The sequence below is a fragment of the Elephas maximus genome, chromosome X (genome assembly GCF_024166365.1).
Source record: "Elephas maximus indicus isolate mEleMax1 chromosome X, mEleMax1 primary haplotype, whole genome shotgun sequence".
NCBI lineage: Eukaryota > Metazoa > Chordata > Mammalia > Proboscidea > Elephantidae > Elephas > Elephas maximus.
The window spans coordinates 75974562-75996922 of NC_064846.1; positions in this window are offsets into that span (position 1 = coordinate 75974562).

Consider the following 22361-nt stretch of genomic DNA (forward strand, 5'->3'; position numbering starts at 1 on the left):
TTATTTTATGGATTGTGCTTATTTTTTGGGTAACGTGATTTTATTTTGGATTATTGCTAATTCTTTTTTATTATTATGGTGAATATACATATGACAAAGCATTTCCCAAATCAACATTTTTTACATGTACAATTCAGTGACATTAAGTTCTTCATGCTGTGCAACCATCACTACTATCAATTTCCAAATTTTTCCATCACACTTAACAGAAAGTCAGTGCTCCTAAGCAACGAATGCCCCTCCGAGTCCTCCTTCCGCCCACCCCTGGCAACTACTAATAAACGTTATTCTATATGCATTTGCCTATTCTGGGTATTTTGTATAAGTGGGATCATACAATATTTGTCCTTTTGTTTCTGGTTTATTTCACTCAACATAAGATTTTCTTTTTCATCCATATTGTAGCATATATCAGAACTTCATTTTTCTTTATGGCTGAGTACTATCCCATTGTATATATGTACTACAGTTTGCTTATCCATTCATCTGTTCATGGACATTAGGTTGTTTCCACCTTTTCACTGCTGTGACTAGTGTTGCAATGAACATTGGTTTACAAGTTTCTCTTTACATACCTGTTTTCAAGTCTTTTGGGTGTATACCTAGGAGTGGAGGTGCTGGGTTATATGGTAGTTCTATGCTTAACTTTTTGAGGAACTGCCGAACTCTCTTCCATAGCAGCTGCACCATTTTACATTCCTGCCAGCATTGTACAATGGTTTCAATTTCTCCATATTCTCACCAACACATGCTGTTTTCTGTTTTTCTGATCTTAACCACCTTTGTGGGGGTAAAGTGGTATCTCATTGTAGTTTTGGTTTGGATTTCCCTAATAACTAATGATGTAGAACATTTTTCGTGTACTTGTCCATTTGTAAATCTTCTTTGGGGAAATGTGAATTCAAGTCTTTTGTTCGTTTTTTTATTTGAATGTTTGTTTTTGTGTTGCTAAGTTGTAGGAGTTCTTCATATATTTTGTATATTAAGCTCATATCAGACATAACCAGAAAAACAAATCCACTGCTGCTGAGTCGATTCCAACCCATAGCGACCCTGTAGGACAGAGTAGAACTGTCCCATAGGGTTTCCAAGGAGCACCTGGTGGATTCGAACTGCAGAGCTTCTGGTTAGCAGCCAAACTCATAACCACTATGCCACCAGAGTTTATGTATAGCAAATTTTTCTCCCAGTCTGTAGGTTGTCCCTTTGCTTTGTTGTTCAAGTTCTTTGATGAAAAAAAAAAACTTTGATTTTGATGAAGTCCAATTTATCTAAATTGCCTTTGTTGATCATAATTTTGTCATCATACCTAAGAATCCATTGTTAAAAACTTCTTCCTGAAGCATTACCCCTATGTTTTCTTCCAAGAGTTTTATGGTTTTAGTTCTGAAATTTAGGGCTTTGATCCATTTTTACTTAATTTTCATATATGGTGTGAGGTATGGGTTCTGTTTCATGCTTTTACATTTGAAAATCTAGTTGTAGCAGCACCATTTATTGAAGAAACTATCCTTTCCCTGTTGAATGAACTTAACAACATAGTCAAAAATCAATTGAGCAAGATGTAAGAGTTTATGCTTGGAATCAATTCTATTCCATTAGTCTATATGTCTATCATTATACTAATATGAAATTGTTTTGTTCACTGTAGCTTTGTAGTACATTTTGAAATTGAGATTGTGATTCCTCCTACTTTGTCACTGATTTTCAAGATGACTTTGGCTATTTGGGGCCCTTTGCCACTCAATGTGTGTTTGAGAATTGACTTTTACATTTTCATAGGAATTGCATTGAATCTATAGATTGCTTTGAGTAATATTTGCATCTTAACTATACTGTCTTCCAGCCCATGAACACAGAATATCCATTCATTTATGTCTTTCATAGTTTCTTTCACTAATGTTTTACAGTTTTCAGTGTATGAGTTTTTCACTTCCTTGGTTAAATTCATTCTGAAGTATTTTGTTCTTTTAGGTGCTACTTTATACAGATTTATTTCCACAGTTTCTGTTTTCCAAATGCTCACTGCACACGCACAGGAATCCAACTGATTTTTCTGTGCTGAACTTGTATTTCGCCATTTTGCTGAATTCTTTTGTTAACTCTAGTACCTTTCTTGTGGATTCTTTGGTTTTATATATATAGGATGATGTCACCTGCTGAAAAGGGGTAGTTTTGCTTCTTCCTTCTTGATTTGGACACCTTTTAATTATTGTTCCTTCGTAATTGTTCAGTGCTGAATACCGCTGATGAGAGCGAGCATCCTTGTCTTTTCTTCTGATCTTAAGATGAAAGCTCTTAGCCTTTCTCCATCAGATATGATGTTAACTGTGGATTTTTCCTGTTTTTATCACATTGAGGAAATTCACTACTTTTTAGTTTTTATTGTGCTTTAAGTGAAAGCTTACAAATCAAGTCAGACTCTCATACAAAAATTTAAAAACCCCTTCCTATATACTCCTAATAGCTCTCCTCCTAATGAGACAGCACACTCCTCCCTTCCATTCTCTTTTTTTGTGTCCGTTCGACCAGCTTCTGATCCTCTCTACCCTCTAATCTTCCCTTCAGACACGAGATGCCAACATAGTCTCATGTATCTACTTGATCCAAGAAGCTCTTTCTTCACCGGTATCATTGTCTATCCCATAGTCTAGTCCAATCGCTGTCTGAAGAGTTAGCTTTAGGAGTGCTTCCTGTCTTGGGCTAACAGAAGGCCTGGGGACCATTACCTCCGGGGTCATTCTAGTCTCAGTCAGACCATTAAGTCTGGTCTTTTTACGAGAATTTGGGGTCTGCATTTTTTACCCCACTGTTCTTCTGCTCCTTCAGGGGTTCTCTGTTGTGTTCCCTGTCAGGGCAGTCATCAGTTGTAGCTGGGCACCATCTAGTTCTTCTGGTCTCAGGATGATGTAGTCTCTGGGTTATGTGGCCCTTTCTGTCTCTTGGGGTCATAATTACCCTGCGTCTTTGGTGTTCTTCATTCTCCTTTGTTTCACACGGGTTGAGACCAATTGATGCATCTTAGATGGCCTCTTGCTAGCGTATAAGACCCCAGATGCCACTCTCCAAAGTGGGATGCAGAATGTTTTAATAGATTTTATTATGCCAATTGACTTAGATGTCCCCTGAAACCATGGTCTCCAAACTCCCACCCCTGCTACTCTGGCCTTCAAAGCATTCATTTTATTCAGGAAACATCTTTGCTTTTGGTTTAGTCTAGTTGTACTGACCTCTCCTGTATTGCATATTGTCTTTCCCATCACCTAAAATAGTTCTTATCTACTATCTAATTAGTGAATACCACTCTCCCTTCCTCCCTCCCCACTCTTGTAACCATCAAAGAATATTCTCTTCTCTGTTTAAACTATTTCTCGAGTACTTACATTAGTGGTCTTATACAACATTTGTCCTTTTTGCAGCTAACTTCACTCAGCATAATGCCTTCCAGATTCCTCCATGTTATGAAATGTTTCACAGATTCGTCACTGTTCTCATCAATGTATAATAGTCCTTTGTGTGAATATACCATCATTTATTTATCCATTCATCCATTGATAGGCACCTTGGTTGCTTCCATCTTTTTGCTATCGTAAACAGGGCTGCAGTGAACATGGGTGTGCATATATCTGTTCATGTAAAGGCTCTTATTTCTCTAGGATATATTCCAAGAAATGGGATTCCTGGATCTTATGGTAGTTCTATTTCTAGTTTTTTAATGAAGCAGCAAATCAATTTCCAAAGTGGTTGTACCATTTTACATTCCCACCAGCAGTGTATAAGTGTTCCAGCCTGTCTACAACCTCTCCAACATTTTTTATTTTGTGTTTTTTGGATTAATGCCAACGTTGGTGGAATGAGGTGGAATCTCATTGTAGTTTTGATTTGCGTTTTTCTAATGCCTAATGATCCTGAGCATTTCTTCATGTATCTGTTAGCCACCTGAATGTCTTTTTTAATGAAGTGTCTGATCATCTCCTTTGCTCATTATTTAATTGGGTTATTGTCTTTTTGTAGTTGAGTTTTTGCAGTATCATGTAGATTTTAGAGATCAGGCACTGATCGGAAATGTCATAGCTAAAAACTTTTTCCCAGTCTGTAGGTAATCTTTCTTCTCTTTTGGTGAAGTCTTTGGATGAGCATAGGGGTTTGATTTTTAGGGGCTCCCAGTTATCTAGTTTCTCTTCTGCATTGTTAGTAATGTTCTATATACTGTTTTGCCATTTATTAGGGCTGCAAACGTTGTCCCTATTTTTTCTTCCATGATCTTTATCATTTTAGATTTTATGTTTAGGTCTTTGATCCATTTTGAGTTTGTATTTGTCCATAGTGTGAGGTATGGGTCTCGTTGCATTTGTTTTGCAGATTGATGTCCAGTTATGCCAGCACCATTTGTTAAAGAGACTGTCTTTTCCTCATTTAACTGACTTGGGCCTTTGTCAAATACCAGCTGCTCATATGTGGATAGATTTATGTCTGGATTCTCAATTCTGTTCCATTGGTCTATGTATCTGTTGTTGTACCAGTACCAGGGTGTTTTGACTACTGTGGTGGTATAATAGGTTCTAAAATCAGGTAGAATTTAACTCTCACTTTGTTCTTCTTTTTCAGTAGGGTTTTACTTATCCTGGGCCTCTTTCCCTTCCATATGAAGTTGATGATTTGTTTCTCCATCACATTAAAAACTGTCTTTGGAATTTGGATCATAATTGCATTGTATGTATAGATGGCTTTTGGTAGAATAGACATTTTTACAATGTTGAGTCTTCCTATCCATGAGCAAGGTATGTTTTTCCACTTATGTAGGTATCTTTTGGTTTCCTGCAGTAGTGTCTTGAAGTTTTCTGTGTATAGGTGTTTTACATCTCTGGTAAGATTTATTCCTAAGTATTTTATCTTCTTGGGGGCTACTGTAAATGGCATTGATTCGGTGATTTCCTCTTCAATGTTTTTTTTTTTTTTTGGTGTAGAAGAATCCAACTGATTTTTGTATGTTTATCTTGCATTCTGATACTCTGCTGAACTCTTCTATTAGTTTCAGTAGTTTTCTTGAGGATTCTTAAGGGTTTCTGTGTATGAGATCATGTCATCTGAAATAGAGATACTTTTACTTCTTCCTTACCAATCTTGATGCCCTTTATTTCTTTATCTAGCCTAATGGCTCTGGCTTGGACCTCCAGTACAATATTTAATAAGAGTGGTGATAAAGGGCATCCTTGTTTGGTTCCCGATCTCAAGGGGAATGTTTTCAGGCTCTCTCCATTTAGGACGATGTTGGCTGTTGGCTTTGTATAAATGCCCTTTATTATGTTAAGGAAAATTCTTCGTATTCCTATTTTGCTGAGAGTTTTTATCTTGAATGCGTGTTGAGCTTTGTCAAATGCATTTCTGTATCATTTGATAAAATCATGTGGTTCTTGTCTTTTATTTATACGGTGGAGTATTTTGATTGTTTTTCTAATGTTGAACCATCCCTGCATACCTGGTATGAACCCCACTTGGCCATGGTGAATTATTTTTTTGATATGTCATTGAATTCTATTGGCTAGAATTTGTTGAGGATTTTTGCATCTAAGTTCATGAGGGATAGGTCTGTAATTTTCTTTTTTTTGTGGTGTCTTTACCTGGTTTGGGTATCAGGGATGTGCTGGCTTCATAAAATGAGTTTGGCAGTATTCCATCCTTTTCTATGCTCTGAAATACCTTTACTAGTAGTGGTTTTAATTCTTCTCTGAACGTTTGGTAGAGCTCTGCAGTGAGGGCCAACTCTTTTTTTTTGTAGGGAGTTTTTTTGATTATGTTTTCAATCCCTTCTTTTGTTACAGGTCTATTTAGTTGTTCTACCTCTGTTTGTGTTAGTTTAGTTAGGTAGTGTGTTTCTAGGTATTCATCCATTTCTTCTAGGTTTTCAAATTTGTTAGAGTACAATTTTTCATAGTAATCTGATATGATTCTTTTAATTTCAGTTGGGCCTGTTGCAATATCTTCCATCTCATTTCTTATTTGGGTTATTTGCTTCCTCTCCTGTTTTTCTTTTGTCAGTTTGGCCAATGGTTTATCAATTTTGTTAAAGAACCATCTTTTGGTCTTGTGAACTCTTTCAATTCATTTTCTGTTTTCTATTTCATTTAGTTCAGCTCTAATTTTTATTATTTGTTTTCTTCTGCTGCCTGAAGGTTTCTTTTGTTGTTCTTTGTATTTGTTCAAGTTGTAGAAATAATTCTTTGATTTTGACCCTTTCTTCTTTTTGTATGTATGCATTTATTGATATAAATTGGCCTCTGAGCACTGCTTTCACTGTGACCCAAAGGTTCTGATAGGAAGTGTTTTTATTCTCATTGGATTCTGTGAATTTCTTTATTCCATCCTTAATGTCGTCTATAATCCAGTGTTTTCTGAGCAGGGTATTGTTCAGTTTCCAAGTGTTTGATTTCTCTTCCCTGCTTTTTCTGTTATTGATTTCCATTTTTATGGCCTTATGGTCAGAGAAGATCCTTTGCAATATTTCAAGGTTTTGGATGCTGCTAAGGCTTGCTTTATGACCTAATATGTGATCTATTATAGAGAATGTTCCATACGCACTAGAAAAGAAAGTATACTTAGTTGCTGTTGGGTGGAGTGTTCTGCATATGTCTACGAGGTCAAGTTGGCTGATTGTGGCATTTAGATCTTCTGTGTCTTTATTGAGCTTCTTTCTGGATGTCCTGTCCTTCACCGAAAGTGGTGTGTCGAAGTCTCCTACTATAACTATGGAGCTGTCTATCTCACTTTTCAATGCTGTTAGAGTTTGTTTTATGTATCTTGCATCCCTGTTATTGGCTCAATATATATTTAATATGGTTATATCCTCTTTGCATATTATCCCTTTAATCAATATATAGTGTCCTTCCTTATCCTTTGTGGTAGATTTAACTTTAAAGTCTATTTTGTCAGAAATTAATATTGCCACTCCTGTTCTTTTTTGATTATTGTTTGCTTGATATGCTTTTTTCCATCCTTTGAATTTCAGTTTATTTGTGTCTGTAAGTCTAAGGTGTGTCTCTTGGAGGCAGCATATAGATGGGTTGTGTTTTTTTATCTGTCCTGCTACTCTTTGTCTCTTTGTCAGTGCATTTAGTCCATTAAAATTAGCATAATTATGGACAGGTCTGAGTTTGGTGCTGTCATTTTCATGTTTTTTTTGGGTGTGTGTTGTTAACAGTGTCTTTTCCCATTTAATTTTTCGTGCTGAGTAGTTTATCTTTATATATTCTCTTTTCCTCTTATTCGTTGTTGTTGATTTTGTCTCTGCTGAGTCTATTTTTTTCTTTTCTTTTCTTTTGACGAGTAGGACTGTTAGTCTCCTTATGGTTACCTCAATATTTACCCCTATTTTTCTAAGTTTAAACCTAAATTTTATTTTTTTATATCGCCTTGTTTTCGTCTCCATATGAAAGATCTATGACTAGATTTCTTAGTATCCCTCTTTATTATTGTAATGTGGCCTTCTTTTACAAAATGACATCGCTCTTTCCCTGTTTTGAGCATTTTTCTATCTTGATTTATTTTTGTGATTTCCATGTCTGGATTGACATCTGATTGCCTTGTCTAGTCTTTTAGTCTTAGGTTGATACGTGATATTATTTATTTTCTAACCAAAGAACTCACTTTAGTGTTTCTGTAGTTCTTGTTTTGTTTTTATGAATTCCCTAAACTTCTGATTATCTAGAAATGTCCTAATTTCACTTTCTTATGTGAGAGACAGTTTTGCTGGATATATCATTCTTATCTGGCAATTTTTTTCCTTCAATGCTTTATATAAGTCATCCCATTACCTTCTTTCCTGCATGGTTTCTGCCAAGTACCCAAGCTTATTCTTATTGATTCTCCTTTGTAGGTGACTTTTCGTTCATCCCTGGCTGTTCTTAAAATTCTCTAACTTTGGTTTTAGCAAGTTTGATTATAATATGTCTTGGTGACTTTCTTTTAAAATCTATCTTATGTGGAGTTCGATGAGCTTCTTGGATAGATATCATCTCATCTTTCATTATATCAGGGAAGTTTTCTGCCAACAAATCTTCAAGAATTCTCTCTGTATTTTCTGTTATCCCTCCATGTTCTCGTACTCCAATCTCTAGTAGGTTATTTCTCTTGATAGAGTCTCACGTGATTCTTAAGGTTTTTCTTTTTTTTATATAATTATTTTATCTGCTTTTTCTTCATATATGTTGGTGCCAAGTGCTGTATCTTCAAGGTCACCAATTCTACCTTCCACTTGCTCGATACTGCTCCTCTGACTTTCTATCGAGTTGCTTAATTCTGTAATTTTATTGTTAATCTTCTGAATTTCTGATTGCTGTCTCTCTATGGATTCTTGCACCTTATTAAATTTCTCATTATGTTCCTGAAGCACTTTTTTAATTTCTTCAACCATTTTATTTGTCTGTTCCTTGGCTTGTTCTGCGTATTGCCTTATCTCCTTTCATATGTCTTGAAGAGTTCTGTATATTAGTCTTTTGAATTCTGCATCTGGTAATTCCAGAAAGGCATCTTCATCCAGAAGATTCTTTTTTTTATAACATTTTTGTGCTTTAAGTGAAAGTTTACAAATCAAGTCAGTCTCTCACACAAAAACCCATATACACCTTGCTAAACACTCCCAATTACTTTCCCCCTAGTGAGAGAGCCCACTCTCTCCCTCCACTCTCTCTTTTCCTGTCCATTTTGCCAGTTTCTAACCCTCTCCACCCTCTCATCGCCCCTCCAGGAAGGAGATGACAACATAGTCTCAAGTGTCTACCTGATCCAAGAAGCTCACTCCTCACCAGCATCCCTCTCCAACTCAATATCCCTTCCAATCCATGTCTGAAGAGTTGGCTTCGGGAATGGTTCCTGTCCTGAGCCAACAGAAGACCTGGGGGCCATGACCACTGGGGTCTTTCTAGTCTCAGTCAGACCATTAAGTCTGGTGTTTTAATGAAAATTTGGGGTCTGCATCCCACTGCTCTCCTGCTCCCACAGGGTTTCCCTGTTGTGATCCCTGTCAGGGCAGTTATCCGTTATAGCCGGGCACCATCTAGTTCTTCTGGTCTCAGGATGATGTAGTCTCTGGTTCATGTGGCCCTTTTTGTCTCTCGGGCTCATAATCACCTTGTGTCCTTGGTGTTCTTCATTCTCCTTTGATCCAGCTGGGTTGAGACCAATTGATGCCTCTTAAATGGCTGCTTACTAGCTTTTAAGACCCCAGATGCCACTCTTCAAAGTGGGATGCAGAATGTTTTGTTAACAGATTTTATTATGCCAATTGACTCAGACGTCCCCTGAAACCATGGTCCCTAGACCCCTACCCCTGCTACGCTGGCCTTCAAAGCATTCAGTTTATTCAGGAAACTTCTTTGCTTTTGGTTTAGTCCAATTGTGCTGACCTTCCCTGCACTGTGTGCTGTCTTTCCCTTCACCTAAAGTAGTTCTTATCTACTATTTAATTAGTGAATACCACTCGCCCACCCACCCTCCCTCCCTCCCTCCCCCTCCATGTAACCACAAAAGAATGTTTTATTTTCAGTTTAAACTATTTCTCAAGTTCTTATAATAGTGGTCTTATACAATATTTGTCCTTTTGCAACTAATTTCACTCAGCATAATGACTTCCAGTTTCCTCCATGTTATGAAATGTTTCACAGATTCCTCATTTTTTGTTATCGATGCTTAGCATTCCATTGTGTGAATATACCATAATTTATTTATCCATTCATCCGTTGATGGGCTCCTTGGATCCTTCCATCTTTTTGCTATTGTAAACAGTGCTGCAATAAACATGGGTGTGAATTTATCTGTTTGTTTAAAGGCTCTTATTTCTCTAGCATATATTCCAAGGAGTGGGATTGCTGGATCCCATGGTAGTTCTATTTCTAGCTTTTTAAGGAAGGGCCAAATCGATTTCCAAAGTGGTTATACCATTTTACATTCCCACCAGCAGTGTAGAAGTGTTCCAATCTCTCCACAGCCTCTCCAACATTTATTATTTTGTGCTTTTTGGATTAATGCCAGCCTTGTTGGAGTGAGATGAAATCTCATTGTAGTTTTGATCTGCATTTCTCTAATGGCAAATGATCATGAACATTTCCTCATATATCTGTTAGCTACCTGAATGTCTTCTTTAATAAAGTGTCTATTCATATCTTTTGCCCATTTTTTAATAGGGTTATTTGTCTTTTTGTAGTTGAGTTTTTGCAGTATCATGTAGATTTTAGAGATCAGGGGCTGATCAGAAATTTCATAGCTAAAAACTTTTTCCCAGTCTGTAGGTAGTCTTTTTACTCTTTTGGTGAAGTCTTTGGATGAGCATAGGTGTTCTACTTTTAGGAGCTCCCAGGTGTCTAGTTTCTCTTCTAAATTCTTTATAATGTTTTGTATACTGTTTATGCCATGTATTAGGGCTCCTAAAGTTGTCACTGTTTTTTCTTCCATGATCTTTGTCGTTTTAGATTTTATATTTAGGTCTTTGATCCATTTTGAATTAGTTTTTGTGCATGGAATGAGGTATGGGTCTTGTTTCATTGTTTTGCAGATGGATATCCAGTTATGTAAGCACCATTTGTTAAAAAGACTGTCTTTTCCCCGTTTAACTGTTTTGGGGCCTTTGTCAAATATCAACTACTTATATGTGGCTGGATTTATGTCTGGATTCTCAGTTCTGTCCCATTGGTCATGTATCTGTTTTTGAACCAGAACCAGGCTGTTTTGACAACTGTGGCGGTATAATAGGTTCTACAATCAGGTAAAGTAAGACCTCCCACTTTGTTCTTCTTTTTCAGTAATGCCTTATTTATCCAGGACCTCTTTCCCTTCCATATGAAGTTGGTGATTTTTTCTCCATCTCATTAAAGAATGTCTTTGGGATTTGGATCGGAAGTGCATTAAATGTATAGATCGCTTTTGGTAGAATAAGTCTTCCTATCCAGGAGCAAGGTGTGTTTTTCCAATTATGTAAGTCTCTTTTGGTTTCTTGCAGAAGTGTACTGTAGTTTTCTTTGTATAAGTCTTTTACATCTCTGGTAAGAATATTCCCATGTATTTTATCTTCTTGGGGGCTACTGTAAATGGTATTGACTTGGTGATTTCCTCTTCAATGTTCTTTTTGTTAGTGTAGAGGAATCCAATAGATTTTTGTATGTTTATCTTGTATCCCGATACTCTGCTGAGCTCTTCTATTAGTTTCAGTAGTTTTCTTGAGGATTCCTTAGGCTTTTCTGTGTATGAGTTTCATGTCCTCTGCAAATATACATACTTTTACTTCTTCCTTGCTAATCTGGATGTCCTCATTTCTTTACCTAGCATAACTGCTTTGGCTAGGACTTCCAGGACAATGTTGAATAAAAAAAATAAGAGTGGTGATAAAGGGCATCCTTGTCTGGTTCCCGATCTCATTGGGAATGTTTTCAGGCTCTCTCCATTTAGGGTAATGTTTGCTGTTGGCTTTGTGTAAATGCCCTTTATTTTATTGAGAAATTTCCCTTCTTTTCCTATTTTGTTGAGAGTTTTTATCATGAATGAGTGTTGAACTTTGTCAAATCCCTTTTCTGCATCAATTCATAAAATCGTGTGTTACTTGTCTTTTGTTTTATTTATGTGGTGGATTAGATTAATTGTTTTACTAATGTTGAACCATCCCTGCATACCTGGTATGAATCCCACTTGGACATGGTGAATTATTTCTTTGATATGTTGTTGAATTCTATTGGCTAGAATTTTGTTGAGGATTTTTACATCTATATTCATGAGGGATATAGGTCTATAATTTTCTTTTCTTGTGGTGTCTTTACTTGGCTTTGGTATCAGGGATATATCAGGGTGGCTTCATAGAATGAGTTTGGTAGTATTCCATCCTTTTCTATGCTCTGAAATATCTTTAGTAGTAGCAGTGTTAACTCTTCTCTGAAAGTTTGGTAGAACTCTGCAGTGAAGCCTTCCGGACCAGGGCTTTTTTTTGTTGGGAGTTTTTTGATTACCTTTTCAATCTCTTCTTTTGTTATGGGTCTATTTAATTGTTCTACCTCTGTTTGTTTTAGTTTAGGTAGGTAATGTGTTTCTAGGAATTGATTCATTTCTTCTAGGTTTTCAAATTTTTTGAGTGTAGTTTTTCATAGTAATCTGATATGATTCTTTTAATTTCAGCTGGGTCTGTTGTAATATCGCCGATTTCATTTCTTATTCGGGTTATTTTCTTCCTCTCCTGATTTTCTTTTGTTTTTATGAATTCCCTAAACTTGTGTTTATCTGGAAATGTCTTGATTTCACCTTCATATTTAAGAGACAGTTTTGATGGATATATGATTCTTGGCAGGCAATTTTTTTCCTTCAATTTTTTAAATATGTCATCCCATTGCCTTCTTGCCTGAATGGTTTCTGCCGAGTAGTCTGAGCTTATTCTTATTGGCTCTCCTTTGTAGGTAACTTTTCGTTTAGCCCTTGCTGCTCTTAAAATTCTGTCTTTATCTTTGGTTTTGGCAAGCTTGTTTATAATATATCTTAGTGACTTTCTTTTAAGATCTACCTTCTGTGGAATTTGATGAGCATCTTGGATAGATATCTTCTCATCTTTCACAATATCAGGGACGTTTTCTGGCAACGAATCCTCAACAATTTTCTCTATATTTTCTGTTATCCCTCCTTGTTCTGGTACTCCAGTCACTCGTAGGTTATTTCTCTTGATAGAGTCTCACATGATACTTAAAGTTTCTTCATTTTTTAAAATTCTTTTATCTGATTTTTCCTCAAATATATTAGTGTCAAGTGATTTATCTTCAAGTTCAGATATTCTAGCTTCTACTTGCTCAATTCTGCTCTTCTGGCTTTCTATTGAAGTATCTATTTCTGTAATTTTATTGTTAATCTTCTGAATTTCTGATTGCTGTCTGTCTATGGATTTTTCCAGCTTATTAAACTTTTCATTATGTTCCTGAATAATCTTTCTACTTTCTTCAGTTGCTTTATGTGTGTGTTCCTTGGCTTGTTATGCATATTGCCTCATTTCCTTCCTGATGTCTTGAAGGGTTCTTTGTATTAAACTTTTGTATTTTGCATCTGGTAATTCCAGGGACACACTTTCATCTAGAAGATCCCTGGATTCTTTGCTTGGAGAGCCTGTTGAGGTGATCGTGGTCTGTTTCTTTATGTGACTCAATAATGACTGTTGTCTCTGAGCCATCTATAAGTTATTATATTAGTTTATGCTTGCTTACTGTGTCATAGCTGCTTGCTTTGTTTTGTTTTGGTATACCCCTATGGGTTGCTTGAGTGAGCTAGCTTGATTATTTTCATGTTTGGAGCTCTGGTGTCCTGTCCCCAGCTGGCTGGAGCTGTTATCAGTTATATCAATTTAGGAGTCCATTCAGTTTTCTTGCATGAATTCAGCCCAGGTTTCCAGGTAGCTGATATCAAGTGTGTGGTACAGGCTCTGTCCTACAGTCTTAGAGGGGCAGGGGTGATTGGCGTATATACCGGTATCTGACTGCAGCAGGGGTCACGCTCTGAACAAGGCACGGGACTGAGAGCCAACCCCCATGTGTCTCTGTGGAAAATGTGTCTCTGTTCTTTAGAGCATGCTGGTTGGTGGGTTCTGCAGAGGGACCATGGGCACCCAAAGTTTTGGGTTGTAAGGACTGGGAGGTACCAGTTATCTTTGGACCCTTGTCGCGGGTGGCTGGGTGATCTGAGTGGAGCTACCAGTCCTTAGGTCCCTGTTGTGGGTAGGTGAGGACCTTGTTTCATAGGCAAAGCAATGTCCAACTTCAAACATCCACCTCTTCACTGCATAGCTGAAATGGTTGGAGTTTGCCAACAAGGGCCTATTCTCCCAAAATAGGCCAACACAGGTCCATGCACAAGGGAAAGATGCTCAAAGTCCACAAATGGTTTACGCCTGGATAGGAGCTGCTTTTGTCCTGAGCTCCCCTGGTTAATGGAGCTAGCAAATTATCTTTTCCCCCCAGTTGCAAAGTTTTTCCTTCCCCAAGGCCAGGAGGATGGCTCCAGGTGCTCACCAGGGTCCCAGGCCTAGGGATTCAGCCTCTGAAGCTGGCTTGGGGTGGGGGTGAGCATGGTAAAATATACGCAAGTACTTAGCTTTTACCGAGAGCGCCGTTCTCCTCAGGTTCCACAGGTGTGAAGTGGGCTGGGTGGCTGGCTGCTTCTCCCTGAGGAAACTGCAGCCGAACGCTAGTACCAGCCCGTCGCTGCTGCCGCCGCTCCGTAAATGGTACCTGAGGACTTCCCACGATTCAGGTCTGATAACTCCTCTCCTCTTCTGAATGGTCTCTTCCTCCCCCTGCTCCTCAGTTTTTTATCTAAGCTTGCCTTTGATACTCAGGGCTTCCAGCTTGTCACTAATATACTCTTTTCACTTGTTTTTTTCAGGTCTTTGTTGTAAAGAGGGCTCGATGGAAGTGTCTGTCTATTTTGCCATCTTGGCTCCGCCTCATATAGCTCATATTTTTTTATCCTTTGTTAACTAGCAGTAATGAACTCCCATGATACCATAGGTTTGTGTTGAAGAAAACATGGCACTGCACCAAGAGTAGGTATACTGAGAATTTAAGAAATCTGCTCAAGTAACTAGTACCTTCAGGAGCTTCGTTTTGATAATAACGCACACTACTAAACACACCCAGCTTTAAGATTTGGCATATCCAATAACGTTCAGTTTATTACAATCAGCTCAATTTGTGGGCTCATATGACACCTATGGTCTACATTTAGTTTTAATAAGGGCCCAGTAACAATTGGACACACTCCCTGATTAGGTTTATGATACTAAGACTCATATATACATACAAGTGAAATATTTGAGTTGAATGGTAATCGTCACCCTCACATTTCAAGTGTATTATGGTGATACTAGTCTGTCTAATTCACTCAGCATGTGGTATTTTAGTTCACTTTTTTTTATAGAAAAGGGTAGATTCAAGGCTTATACTTGGCCTTTTCTGCTATAGTAATCCTCATTCTATATGAAAGGAGTTGTGTTTTTTGACAATATTTCTAATCTAGCAACTCTGTTGAAATACCATAAAATTGACATAGCATAAAATTCACCATTTTAAAATTTACACTTCAGCAGTTTTAGTATATTCACAGAATTGTGAAAACATTAAGTCAGTTTTAGAACATTTTCATCATGCCAGAAAGAAACTCTGTACACGTGATCAGCTATTACCTACACTCCTACCCCACCCAGAACTTGGTAACCACTAGTTTATTTTCTTAGTCTATAGATTTTCCTGTTCAGGATATCTCGTAAGAATGGGATTATACAATATGTGATTATTTCTTTCTGGTTTCTTCACTTTGCATAATATTTTCAAGGTTCATCCATGTTTTGATGTGTGTCTTGGATTGAATTATGTCCCCTCAAAATATGTATCAACTTGGCTAGGCCACGGTTCCCATTATTTTGTGGTGGTACTCCATTTTGTGATCTGATGTAATTGTCCTATGTGTTGTAAATCCTCATCTCTGTCTGTGGTTGATGAGGCAAGATTAAATTATGTTAAAGAGAATTAGGGTGGGATACAACACCTTTAATCAGATCACACCCTGGATCTGATTTAAGGGGATCTCCCTGTGGTGTGGACTTCATCACCTTTTATCTTAAAAAAAAAAAAAATTTTTTTTTTTAAGGGATAAAAGGAGAGAGAAACAACCAGAGATAGAGGGACCTCAGTACGACTAAGAAAGAAGAGCTGGAAGAAAAACATGTCTTTTGGACCCAGGGTCACTGTGCTGAGTATCTCTGAGACCCAAGGGAAGACTGATACCAAGACACATGGAGATCTCTTAGGAATGCTGGGCCCACATATGTTGAAAGGAGGCAAGAATCTTCCCCCAAAGCTGACAGAGAGAGAAAGCCTTCCCCTAGGACCAGCACCCTGCATTCAGACTTCTAGCCACCTAAACTGTGAGAGAATAAATTTTTGTTTGTTAAACCCATCCATATGTGGTATTTCTGTTATAGCATCACTAGATAACTAAGACAGTGTGAATCAATTCTTCATTACTTTTTATGCCCAAATATTCCATTATTAGGAAGCATCAAAAGAAGATGGAAGGAATACACAGAGTTAATATACAAAAAAGAATTTGTCTATGTTCAAGCATTTCAGGAGGTAGCATATCATCAGGAACTGATAGTACTGAAGGACGAGGTCCAAGCTTCACTGAAGGCACTGGCAAGAAACAAGTCTCCAGGAATTGATGGAATACCAATTGAGATGATTCAACAAATGGATGCTGCACTGGAAGTGCCCACTCAACTATGCTGAGAAATTTGGAAGACAGCTACCTGGCCAGCTGACTGGAAGAGATCTATATTTATGCCTATTCCAAAGAAAGGTGATCCAAGTAATTGTGGAAATTATCGAACAACATCATTAATGTCACATGCAAGTAAAATTTTGCTGAAGATCATTCAAAAGAGATTGCAGCAGTACATCAACAGGGAATGGCCAGAAATTCAAGCCAGATTCAGAAGAAGATGTGGAAGGAGGAATATCATTGCTAATGTCAGATGGATCTTGGCTAAAAGCAGAGAATACCAGAAGGACATTTACCTGTGTCTTATTGACTATGCAAAGGCATTCAAGTGTGTGAATCATAACAAATTATGGATAACATAGCGAAGAATGGGAATTCCAGAACACTTAATTTTGCTCATGAGGAACCTGTACGTAGATCGAGGGGCAGTTGTTCAGACAGAACAAGGGGATACTGTGTAGTTTAAAGTCAGGACAGATGTGCGTCAGGGTTGTATCCTTTCAACACACCTATTCAATCTGTATGCTGAGCAAATAATCTGAGAAGCTGGACTATATGAAGACGAATGGGGCATCAGAATCGCAGGAAGACTCGTCAACAACCTGTGTTATGCAGATGACACAACCTTGCTTGCTGAAAGTGAAGAGGAATTGAAGCACTTGCTGATGAAGATCAAAGACCACAGGCTTCAATACAGATTGCATCTCAACATAAAGAAAACAAAAATCCTCACAACTGGACCAATGAGCAACATTACGATAAACGGTAAAAGACTGAAGTTGTCAAGGATTACATTTTACTTGGATTCACAATCAACACCCACAGAAGCAGCAGTCAAGAATTCAAAAGACGCATTACATTGGGCAAAGCTGCTGCAAAAGACCTCTTTAAAGTGTTGAAAAACAAATATGTCACCTTAAAGACTAAGGTGCGCCTGACCGAAGCCATGGTGTTTTCAATCACATCATATGCATGAAAAAGCTAGACAATAAATAAGGAAGACAGAAAAAGAATTGATGCCTTTGAATTGTGTTGTTGGTGAAGAATATTGAATATACCATGAACTGCCAAAAGAAAGACCAAATCTGTCTTGGAAGAAGTACAACCAGAATGCTCCTTAGAAGTAAATGGTAAGACTAAGTCTCACATACTTTGAACATGTTATCAGGACGGATCAGTCCCTGGAGAAGGACATCATGCTTGGTAAAGCAGAGGGTTAGCGAGAAACAGGAAGACCCTCAATAAGATGGATTGACACAGTGGCTGCAACAATGGGCTCAAGCATAACAACAATTGTGAGAATGGCACAGGATCAGGCAGTATTTTGTTCTTTTGTACATAGGGTCACTGTGAATCAGAACTGACTCAACGGCACCTAACAACAACAGTAAGGATATATCACATTTTACTCATTCATCAGTTGATGAAAAAATTTGGGTCGTTTCCATTTTGGCTATTATGTATAATATTGCTATGAACGTTTGTATATAAGTTTGTGTGGGTATGTATTTTCAATTCCTTTATGTACATACCTAGGATTAGAATTGTTGGGTCAAATGATAACTCTATGTTCCACTTTTTGAGGAAATCCCAAAATGTTCTCCTCAGTGACCGCACCATTTTACAATCCCACCAGCAATTTATGAGGGTTCCAATTTCTCCGTATTTTTGTCAACACTTGTTAATGTCTTCCTTTTGAATTATAGCCATTCTAATGGATGTGAAACATTATCTCATGAGGTTTTAATTTGCATTTCCCTGATGACTTATTTTTTTTTGTTAATGACTTATTGCAACCCTGGTGGTGCAGTGGTTAAGATCTCATCTGCTAACCAACGGGTCAGGAGTTTGAATAGACCAGTCACTCTTTGGAAACCCTATGAGGCAGTTCTACTTTGTCCTATAGGGTTGCAAGGATTTGAAATCGACTCAACAGCAACAGGTGGGTGTGTGAACTCCCTGGTTGTACAGTGGTTAAGCTCTTGGCTTCTAACTGAAAGGTATGTGGTTCAAACCCACCAGCCGATCCACAGAAGAAAGATGTGGCAGTCTGCTTCTGTAAAGATTTACAGCCTTGAAAACCCTATGGGGGAGTTCTACTCTGTCCTATAGGGCTACTACGAGTCAGAATTGAATGGGCGGAAATGGAAATGACTTATTATGTTGATCATATTTTCATGTGATTATTGGCCATTTATATACCATTTATGGAGAAGTCTCTATTCAGATCTTTGCCCATTTTCTGAGTTATTTATTCTTTTATTATCCAGTTGTAAAGTATTTTGTATTTTCTGTATAGAAGTCCCTTATCAGACATGATTTCCAAATATTTTCTCCCAGTCTGTAAGTTGTATTTCCATTTTCTTAATGTTGTCCTTTGAAGCACAAATATTTCAAAAATATATAGAAAGTTTGTCTATTTTTTCTTTGGTTGTTAGTGTTTGTTGTCATATCTAAGAAGGTTTTGACTAATCCAAGATCACAAAGATTTACATGTGTTTTTGCCTAAGAGTTTTTTGTTTTACTTCTTACATTGAGGTCTGTGATACACTTTGAGTTGTATATAGTGTGAGAAAAAGGTTTACCTTCCATCTTTTACGTGTGGATATTCAGTTGTCCTAGATCATTTGTTGATATAACTACTCTTTCCCCAATAAATGATCTTGCCACCCTTTTCAAAAATCAATTAACCTTTAATATGAGAGTTTACTTCTGGACTCTTAATTCTATTCAATTGATCTATATGTATATCCTTATTCCAATATCAGGCTGTTTTGATTACTGTAGGACTGATGGAGCTTTGTATAAAGTTTTAAATGTTGATGTATGAGTCCTTAACCTTTGTTCTTTTTCAAGATTTCATTAGCTAATCTTGGTTCCTTACATTTCCACATGAACATCAATATCTGAAAAATGCAGATGGAATTTTAATAAAGACTACATTGAGATGACCCAAGATGGCAGTTTAGTCACACACGCCATGCCATCCCCCCACAGCAAAGAACCAAGAAACCAAGTGAAACATGTACAGACAACAATCTGGGAACCCAGAATAGCAAATGGAGGGATGAAGAATTAGATTGAACACTGAACGGAAGGAGAACTTGAAAGAAAACAGCAAGTGAGGAGATTTACAGATTATAGGGACCCTGCCAGCTGACCTGGGGCACCATGGACATCTTGAGACAAAGCAAGCAACATTCCAGGGTGAGGAGCATAGGAATGCAACTTCATGGAATTCCCAATAGATATGTGTAGACAAACCCAAAGAGAGCAGAACATGAACTGGACCTAAGAAGGAAAGTGTAGGAAGGCAGGCAAGAGCTCTAGGGACCCAGGCATCCACAGAGCAGAGAGGCAGCCAGAAAATAAGGGGCAGAACTACTCACTAGCAGCAATCTCTGATCATTTGGGCAGGTGGTGTTCACAGAGTAGAGGATTCATAGAGTGGCAGCTGGAGATTCTGCATCAGACCAAACTCTGGAAAGCCTCCCCACCTCTTATTTAATTGGGATCAGGTCCTGATTGCTGATTGCACTCTATGAGGAGTACCCTGGTGTCCACATCAGTGATGAGGGGATCATGCTCCATTCCTGCCCCCCATCCTCCTGGTGACCAGTGGTGTGCCCCTCCATGCATGACCAAAGACACACCCAACACCCAAGCAGTTTCTGCAGGCCAAATGCACATGCACTGAAACTCTTTGATCCCTCACCACCTACTGATGCTAATTTGTACATGCACGGTGAGCTTGCGCCATCCATTTGGGTAGCAGTCCCTCATAGCAGACACAAAAACATCTTGTCCTGATCTCTGGAGAACATATTAACTGCTAGCACCAACCCAGAAAGACCCCACAGCTCCACAAAGGCTGTGGAGGGACCTTGAGCACCAACCATTTTTCACTCAATATTGGGGAAAAAAATCTGCTCTCCTACTGCCACTCAATCCTGTAAGGAAGATATACCACCCAAACCACAGAGGACTCACATGTGGGTGTGACTCACCATTCCCACCAGTGAGAGGAAATCTCACACAGCCAACCGACACCACCAAAGTCATACATAGGCCAATACCACAAAACAACAAAATTAAAATAATACAAAGTAAGAAACACATTCTAAAGACAAAGAGACAAAACAAAGCTCCTGAAATATCAAAACAAAAGAAAAAATATTAGCACAAAAAAAGTACAATCAATAAAGAAATTAATTAATGCCTTACTGCCTCAGAGACACCAGAAAATAGCAAATCATATGAAGAAACAGAATCAGATGGCTCAAACAAGTGAGTAAAGTAAAGGGGTGGAAAAACTTCCTGAGAAAGAAATGGTAATAGAATGACCTGATAAGGAATTCAAAAGGCTTGTATTTAGGCTCCTCAAAAAAACCCAAACCAAACCCACTGCCAACTCATAGCAGCTCCTCGAAGAGATCAGGAAAAATACAGACAAAACCCTAGAAGAATTCAGAAAAACAATACAAGAACAAAATGATGAACTAAATGGAAAATTTGAAGCCATACAAAAACATCAAGTAGAAACCCAGAAGATCAACAATAAAATATCAGAAATAGATACCTTGATGGAAGAACATAGGAGTAGAATTCAATCAATGGAAAAAAGAATCAGCAAAATAGAGGACAAATCTCTTGACACTAATTTGTTTGAGGAGCAATCAAAAAAAGAATGAGGAAAGCCTAAGAGCTGTGTGGGACACCATCAAGAGGAATAATTTACGTGTAAGAGAAATTCCAGAAGAGAAAGAGAAAAAAAAAGGAAGCACAGAGAATTTTTGCAGATTCGTTGGCAGAAAACTTCCCTAATATCATGAAAGAGGAGAAGGTTTCCATTCAAGGAATTCAACGAATTTCATACAGGATAAACCCCAAAAGAAATTCACCGAGACACATCATAATCAAACTTTCCGAAACCAAAGAATTCTGAGAGCAGCTCATGTAAAATGAAATATCTCTGACAAAGGGGCACCAGTAAGACTAAGTGCTAATTTCTCATCACAAACCGTGCAGGCAAGAAGGCAACAGGTTGAGATATATAAAACTCTGAAAGAAAAGAATTGCCAACCAAGACACATATATCCAGCAAAATCGTCTTTCAAATGCAGTGATGAAACTAGGACATTCCCAGATAAGCAATTATTAAGGGAATTTGTAAAAACCAGACCAACCTTACAAGAAATATTAAAAGGAGTCCTTCAGAGACAGAACCAATGACATCAGACAACAACCTGAGAAAAGAACACACAGCAGCATCACTAAGATACGAATCCAGATAAAGAAATCTAAAAAGTAAAATAAAGCTACAAAACTAATAACAGGGAACCAGAGATTTAAAGCTATAAACGATGACAACTTCAAAACAAAAAGGGGTAATAAACGGTATAGTTATAGAACTTCCATATGGAGAGGAATCAAGGTGATATCAGAATATAACACACTGTTTTAAACTTAGGAAGATAAAGGAAAACTTCAGAGTAACCACAAAGATAATTAATAAATCTACTCACTGAAATAAAGAATAAAATAAGAAAGACTCAGTAAACACAAAATCAACACTGAAAGATACAAAAATAAAATCCATAGACAAAAGAAAGCACAGAAAATTAGGTGCAACAAAGAAGCCATTAACATCACACACAAAAAAAGTGCAACAAAATAGCAGCAGTAAATTCATACTTATTGATAATCACACTGAATGTAAATGGATTAAATGGCCCAGTCAAGAGACAGATAGTGGCAGAATGGATCAAAAAAAAAAAAAAAGACCCATTAATATGTTGCCACAAAAGACACATCTTAAGTATAAAGACATAAATACACTAAAAGTCAAAGGATGGAAAAAACTCTATCAAGAAACAGTAACCAAAAGAGAGCAGGAGTGGCAATAATGATTTCTGATAAAATAGACTTTGAGTCAAAATCTATTTTAAGAGACAAAGAAGGGTATTATATAATGATTAAAAGGTCAGTCCACCACGAGAACATAACAATTATAAGTATTTATGTACCTAATGACAGGGATCCAAAATACATAAAATTAACTCTAACAGAAT